A 7,096-nucleotide genomic window follows, 5' to 3' on the forward strand; every position below is an offset into this window, starting at 1 on the left:
CCCCCCACCCCCCTCCCCCCCCCCCCCCCCCCACAGAAAAAAAAAAAAAAAAAAAAAAAATCAAAAGGAAGTCCCAGAGAGTGGGAAGAGGAAAATGGAAAGTTTTTTGGTGCGGAATGGCGGTCAGGAGGTGCTGCTGCTGTTGCTCACTACTTCATTAGCAGAGTTAGTGTGTTTGGTGTTGAATGTGAGAGTGCCAGGCTTGCACAGGCAGAAGCAGCAGCACTGTTGAGACACACACACAGAGATCCTCACTGAGACAGTCAGTGACCTCCTAGGGGGAAAAAAAAAATCAACCACATTGACCTGAACTAGGGGAAGAAAAAAAAAAGGTGGGGGGGAGGGGAGAAAAAAATGAAAGAAAAAATATAAAAGGCCACCTCTTTTAAGAACTCTCCCTCCTCCAAAATCAGCCTTCCACACCCCAAAAAACTTCAGCCACCAGAAACACTCTCAACAATAATAATGTGTTCCCCCCCAGCCCCCACATTACCATAAGGAACTCATTGCAATTCACTTGTAAGGCTTATTTTAAATGTTATATTGAATTCTGGTCTAAAACAAATCAAAACAAAATAAAAAGAAACCCCTTTCCCCTCCATGTAGTAGAAAAATGAAAGATTAAGCCTGTGGACTCACAATAGAATGTATCTATATAGATCTATATCTGTCTGTATGTATATATGTGTGTATATTATATATATATATATATATATATATATATATATATATAACTCTCTCTTTCTCCATATGCACATAGTTTGTAAGAGGTTGTGTGTACATGGAGGGGTATAAATAATATATCTCCTTAAGGTCTGGTGATGGTGCAAAAGCTAATGAAAATGGCTTTATTAGTAGCAGTATCATCATGCAAGTTTCAGGCTGCTGGAAATCTTTTCTGCGTCCTCAAAACGTATTTATAAAAATGACTCTGTGAAAAGTCTACTTGTCATAGATCTAAATGTACATGTCTGCAATGCTAAGAACACATAATGGTAATAATGTAGAGTCACTGTACACCAAAACAGTCATGTGTGGACCCAGTTGGACAAAATCTCCAGAACCATTTTCTATTTCCCTGCTTATTCCCGTTTTAATTATGTGCCTTCCTCTATAAATTGAGCCAGGCAAGCAAGAGCCTAATTCTCAGTAATTTGAAACATAACAGAATCACATCACAAGACAATGGGTGTTTTTTAGGCTTTAAAATCACTGGGAGCTTCCCCAGTCAAAAAAAAAAAAAAGGCACACAAGCAAAAAATAAATTCTTATATACTGTATTATACAACACGAGTGATGTTAAAAATAATGTTTCTATCCCATTATTAGAGCACATTAAAACATGGACTTACACAGTCTCCATAATTGTGAATCAGCAGAATGGATTTTATTACATATCAGCTGAAATTCAGCACCCAGACAAAATGTTGTTGTTCTTTTGCCTTGAACATGCCCTTCTTTCCTTATTTTTCCCTGGATTTGTACAGCTTGATACTGAGATATTACATTCAATCGAGGAAAGAAGGGAGCAATACAAAAACCAATGCAAGTAAATGATGCAACATTGCCCTGGTTACATGTGCTTCCCTTCCCCCAACCTCTTACTGGTGAGAGTGCCGTGTTTTTTCCGCCTGTAGGGTCACATTGTGGTTGATTGATTCTCCTTTCGCCTTGCTCAGTCATTCAGATTTGGAAAGTAAATAACAAGTTGACATCATTACAGCTTTCTGCATTACTGTGACACATTCCTCTGCTACCACACACCATCTATTAGCTGCGCAGCAAAACCCACTCTTTTTTTTTAAGCCTGGGATTCCAGTGTTTTGTTGGTTGCCCTGGCACAGCATAGACTTTGAAAACAACCTGCCTGTGTGTTTTAAATGTAAAATGCTTAACCATTTAAATGGTGACGGTACATATTTTTGGACAGAAATAAAGTCCCGCAGCCCCCATCTGTTGATATAAAGCCATGTCAATAATAATCAGGCAAGCCATGTCAATAATAAATCAGGTAAGGCACTGGCCTATGCATACATCTTTATCATTCAATTTCTGTTTCATTATACCAAGCAGATAATAAAAAGACTATTACACTTTTCTGATGATAAAACTGTGTCACCATTTTGGTCTTGTGTCATACACAAAACAAATGATGTGATAATCACCCCGAAAGATTGCCTGGAGTGTCTGTTTTGATATACTACTCCCTACAGTGGCGATGCTTATTTTGTATTGCAATTCATATAGTTTTTCAAATCACCACTCATTTTCAGTGGGCTTGTTTACATAAGATGCTATGTCACCATAGCGACGAGCTATGGTGATGTAGTGTTGGCAGGCGCTATCCGTGATGCCACCCCTACTGCGCAGTACCAATGACCTACAGTACAGGAGGGTTGGAAAAGACCCGTGCGCCTGTGCAGTCCCACCTGTGCAGTGGGGTGCATGTGTAGATGCATCCTGTGTTATTTTAACATTATAGGGGATGTCATCCTGGTTGTATTTGTAGTCCCTATTCAAGACTTAAAGGATTTATCCATGTCCTGTCACTGAGAATGCTCTAGGGAAAAAATGACGACATCATAAATAGAAACAAAACAAAACTTCTTCTCTACATTCATCTAAGCACCTGAAATGGTGGGAAGAGCCAAGACATTCTAAAACACTGGAAATGTATTTCAAGCTGAATGAAACTAAATTCAGAAGCTAAATACTGTGGTATGCAAAAAATCCCTAGACAGAAAGACAAATAAGCAAATTCCCCCCATTTGTTATAATCCTCCACTTGATTCATTATACTGATGGGATCAAAACTACATTGGGTTTCAAGGACTCATTTTTAATTATTTTTCTTTTTTAGAAATGTAGAGACTGTACGTGTAATGAATGAACTGCTAAAATCAAACAGAAAAGACATAATTTCCAAATGCTTAGTAGACATCCTCCATTTTTTGAGAGTCTGTGGGTAAGCCCATAAATGATGTCAACTGATCAAACACTAGGTAGAAACAGCAATTACTGTATTTTCCAGGGCTGGGACATTCAGTGGATGGGTAAGAGAATGTAATTGTATATTGGTTTGCATTCTGTGGAGATCAAATGCAGCACTGGCAGGGGCAGATAACATTCTCACTGATGTTATTTGACCCAACTGCTTGTTACCATACAGCAGTCTTATGCTATTCCAACAGGATGAACTTTACAGCTGTAAAGCAGGTGCATCAAGTTACATGGGATACTACAGCACAAAGGGATATCTTCGTAGACCAACACCAGTTCAGTGGCTCTACACCATTTCCACCCAATGAATCTACCAGCAAAGGAAACTGGATGAAGGGGTGCAGGGGTAAATTGACGCAGCTCCCCGACTATAAGGCTTCTGAAGTGATTCTTTCAGGCCTTATCCTAAACTATTTTTCAGGCAGTTGAGCCTAAGTGTGATCACGGTCACCCTACAAATTAAACTGAAATCCAGCAGAGCATCTAAACTGAAGAGGTGCAAAACTAGGGTAGCTTTCTTTTTACTTCCATTCCTCAGTACCTGTGCCAAGTACAGCACAAAATAGGCCTGTTAAGAGCTGCACCTGCATACCTCAGGCTGCATTTTTCAATGCACACAGCCAGTGAAAACCAGTGAAAAGGAGTTTTTCAACTAACCTACAAAGTACAAAATGAGGGTGAAGGTAAGGAGCAAGTAGAAGAGAGAACCCAAAACTGGATATAATAATTTTGGAGACATTGAATTAACATTGGCACACAGTTCTTCAGGTAACTGAGAAAGCCATGGCCAAGATGTTTATAATAATCAGATTCTGTGAGTCTTATTGCTCGAATCCACAATATAAGATGCTCTGGCCTTGATTTTTAGCTGAGCTGTAGCCCTAATTCTCAATGAAGGATATGGGAACTGTGGGTTCTCAGTGCCACTGAAAATAAGGGACAAGCAGTTTCAAGTTGATTCCTGAACTGAAACAGACACAATGGCTTCCAAAGATGTGGGTACCACTGCAAAGCTCTGAAAAAATGCTGAATTTAAAATTATTAAAGTCACTGCAAATTTTTAAATGCTTCATTGACTTTTATGTTGTTTAGCTGATAAGTGCTTCAAGCTATAGCCACCCCCACACCATATTCACCTGTATTCTCTCTATACAATGGAAATAAAATTGATTTGAGTGCATACTATGAATCATTTTTAAATACAAGCCATTTTTTTGTCACATTCTTATTATTTCCTAACCAAAAACAAGCAGTTGTGTTCAATTTTTTTGTGTTGTTGTTGCTGTTCATGCAAAGAACAAATTCTGGTGACATTTCTAATCGATATTATACAAATACACGTGATTTGGAAGCCAAAACCAAATTAAAGTGATAGCATGAGCACAAGTGCAATGGTTCTTTATCCCAAAAACTGCTGGGATACTATATATATAGGCACATATTTACACATATAGAAGTGCCAGGGGAGTAGAGAGAGAATTTTATAAATCTCTTGTAAAGTGAAGATATTTTGTATTTTATCATCACAACATGAATCAGGCACTAATCTTGTTATGTATAAAAATGCTTATACATATACACACGTAAAGCCCTGTTATGCTGCATAAGTAGGGAATGGGGAATACCAGTAACCTAAAAATGCCAGTTACCTGAGGCACAGGGGTTTCTGGCTGGATGCAGAGTGCGGGGGGGCGGCCACATGCAGAGCAGGGGGTGGGAGGGGTGGCAGTGGCCACACATGGAGCAGTGATAGTGCAGGGCAGTGGGTGGCAGTGGCGGATGCCACGTCTGAGCTCCCCCCCACACCCATGTCCATCCATCCAGCCAGAAATTCCAGATAATAGAAATGCTGGTTAGTAAAATGACGGATGACAGGGCTTTTACTGTATCATGTGCTTAATTTTTCCTACCATGAATTCTCCTACAGACTTCAATGTGATGACCGGTGGTAAGGAAAATTCACCATTTGCAAGTTTCAGGCCTCATTTTGTTTTCTGAGGGACAGCCTACTCTCACAGGGTCATGCTCCTAGGCTCCCCCTACATCAGCAAGTAGCAAATCCCTCTCAGCTGATTCAGGCTCCCAACTATGCTAGCAGCACACCATGCACCTCTATGGCTGGCAGCCCCATCAGCTGATACACATGGTGTGTCTCCAGCTGTGTGAGTGCACCTGGTCACACATTCAGTTAATGGCATGGTAGGAACCAGCCACAAAGTTATTCCACATTTTATGTGGAATAACTTTGTGGCTTATTCCTTGTTTTATGACACCATTATTTGCTTTAACACGTGATCATGTAATAACTTAAGACAAAATTAACTAGTTTATTGTATGTGTCATGGCATGGGGTCCCCAGGGACAGCCATGATGCCCCTAGGGCTCCGTGATCCTGCCAGTCCCGTTCTGCGGGTGCCTTCAAACCTTGCCCACCACATCTTGTTGGTTAAAATAATAAGTTGGGAGGCTGCCCATGAGTTTGTATGGTCACGATCCTGTAGAACCCCACCCGACCGTGTGGGTTCTTGAATCCTTTGTCAAGTCTTGCTCCAAGTCAGTGCCTTATGGGACACTCTAAGCCTTATGGGCTAGATGCATGGCTCCAAAACGTCCCCTTTACCACATCCCTTTCCTCTCAGATGGTATATAAATAATGTCTCTCTAATATGGTCTTGGCCTAACTCAGCCTTCTATGCTCACTGGGCTCATGTTGCTGTGCCCTTTTGGTCTGCCTCTTTGTCACTGCACCCCTCGGGCACTCTGCAGTCCTGTAGTTATGCCCTCTCTGTTGCTGGGCTGTCTGCTGCACAAGCTTTGGATGACCTTGCCATCAATGCTGTCATCTCCTTCATCTTCTCTTCCCACTTCCAGCTCTTCTCAGCCTCATTTGCGATGAGCTGTTCCAACACTCGAGTTTTTTCAGCCTCCGCTGCAATCAGACATCTGATTTCCTTGGACCCTCCTTCTTTCTTTTCAGATTGCACATGCAACTCTAAAGCAGCCATGTTCGCCTCAGTTTGCTCATTTTTAGATTTCAAAACTTCTCACTTCCAATGTAAATGGTCCACTCTCTCCTCTGCCTTGTCCACCCACAACTGCCAGGTGAAAGCCTCTTGTTTCAGACTTTCCATAGTCTCTGTCTCTTTCATGATTAACTCCTGGCCTTACTTCTTTTCTGGCCAGGACCTAAAGTCTTCCCTTCTACAGTCTCTTGCCACAGTATTTTCTACCCTCGGCTCTTCCCCCTGAGCTCTGGTGCCACTGTCTGCATTAAACCTCTTCTAAGATTCTATTCTGGCCCAAAGGTTCATTTCACTTCTCAGGGACATGGGCTTCTTCCTCATGCATGGCCCAATTCCTAGTCAATGCACCACTTATCATAGCATGGGGTCCCCTAGGGCTCCAGGACCATGCCAGTTCCACTCTGCAGATACCTTCTAATTTCTTCTGCCATATCTTGTTGGTTAAAATAACAATTTGGGAGGCTGCCCATGAGTTTGTCTGGTCATGATCCTGTAGAACCCCACCAGACCCTGCACGTTCTTGAATCCTTTGTTGGGTCTTCCTCCGTCGGTGCCTCATGCAACACCCTAAACCTTATGGGCTAGATGCATGGCTCCAAAACCTCCCCTTCACCATGCCCCATACTTCATAGGTGGTATATAAATAATGTCTCTCCAATACAGTGTTGGCCTAACTCAGCCTCCTGTAGTTACTGGGCTCTGCGGTCCCTGTCGCTGCGCCCTCTCTGGCGCTAGGCTTCCTGCAGCCCTGTAACTGAGCCCTCTCCAGCGCAATAGTACAATAGTGTACCCCAATGAGACCTCCTCCTCCCTTATTAGCCTCATTCCAGTCTGCCAGTTCAAATGACAACAGAAATACAAGCCCTCTAGGCTACAACATAACAATAATAAATGGAGGCCATGCTCTGCCCCTTTAAGAAGGTAAACCTCTCCCTTATTATTGAGTGCCTCCTAGGCCCAGGTACCTTATGCGTTCCTAAAGCCCTATTAATCTTGCAGGCAGCAGATCAGGCAATCAGATGTCCCTAGGTAGCTCTTTCACACAGGAGTTGTTTCCCCTAGGAAGTGCCAGA

Source organism: Alligator sinensis, unplaced genomic scaffold, assembly GCF_000455745.1.
Source record: "Alligator sinensis unplaced genomic scaffold, ASM45574v1 scaffold312_2, whole genome shotgun sequence".
Taxonomy (NCBI): Eukaryota; Metazoa; Chordata; order Crocodylia; family Alligatoridae; genus Alligator; species Alligator sinensis.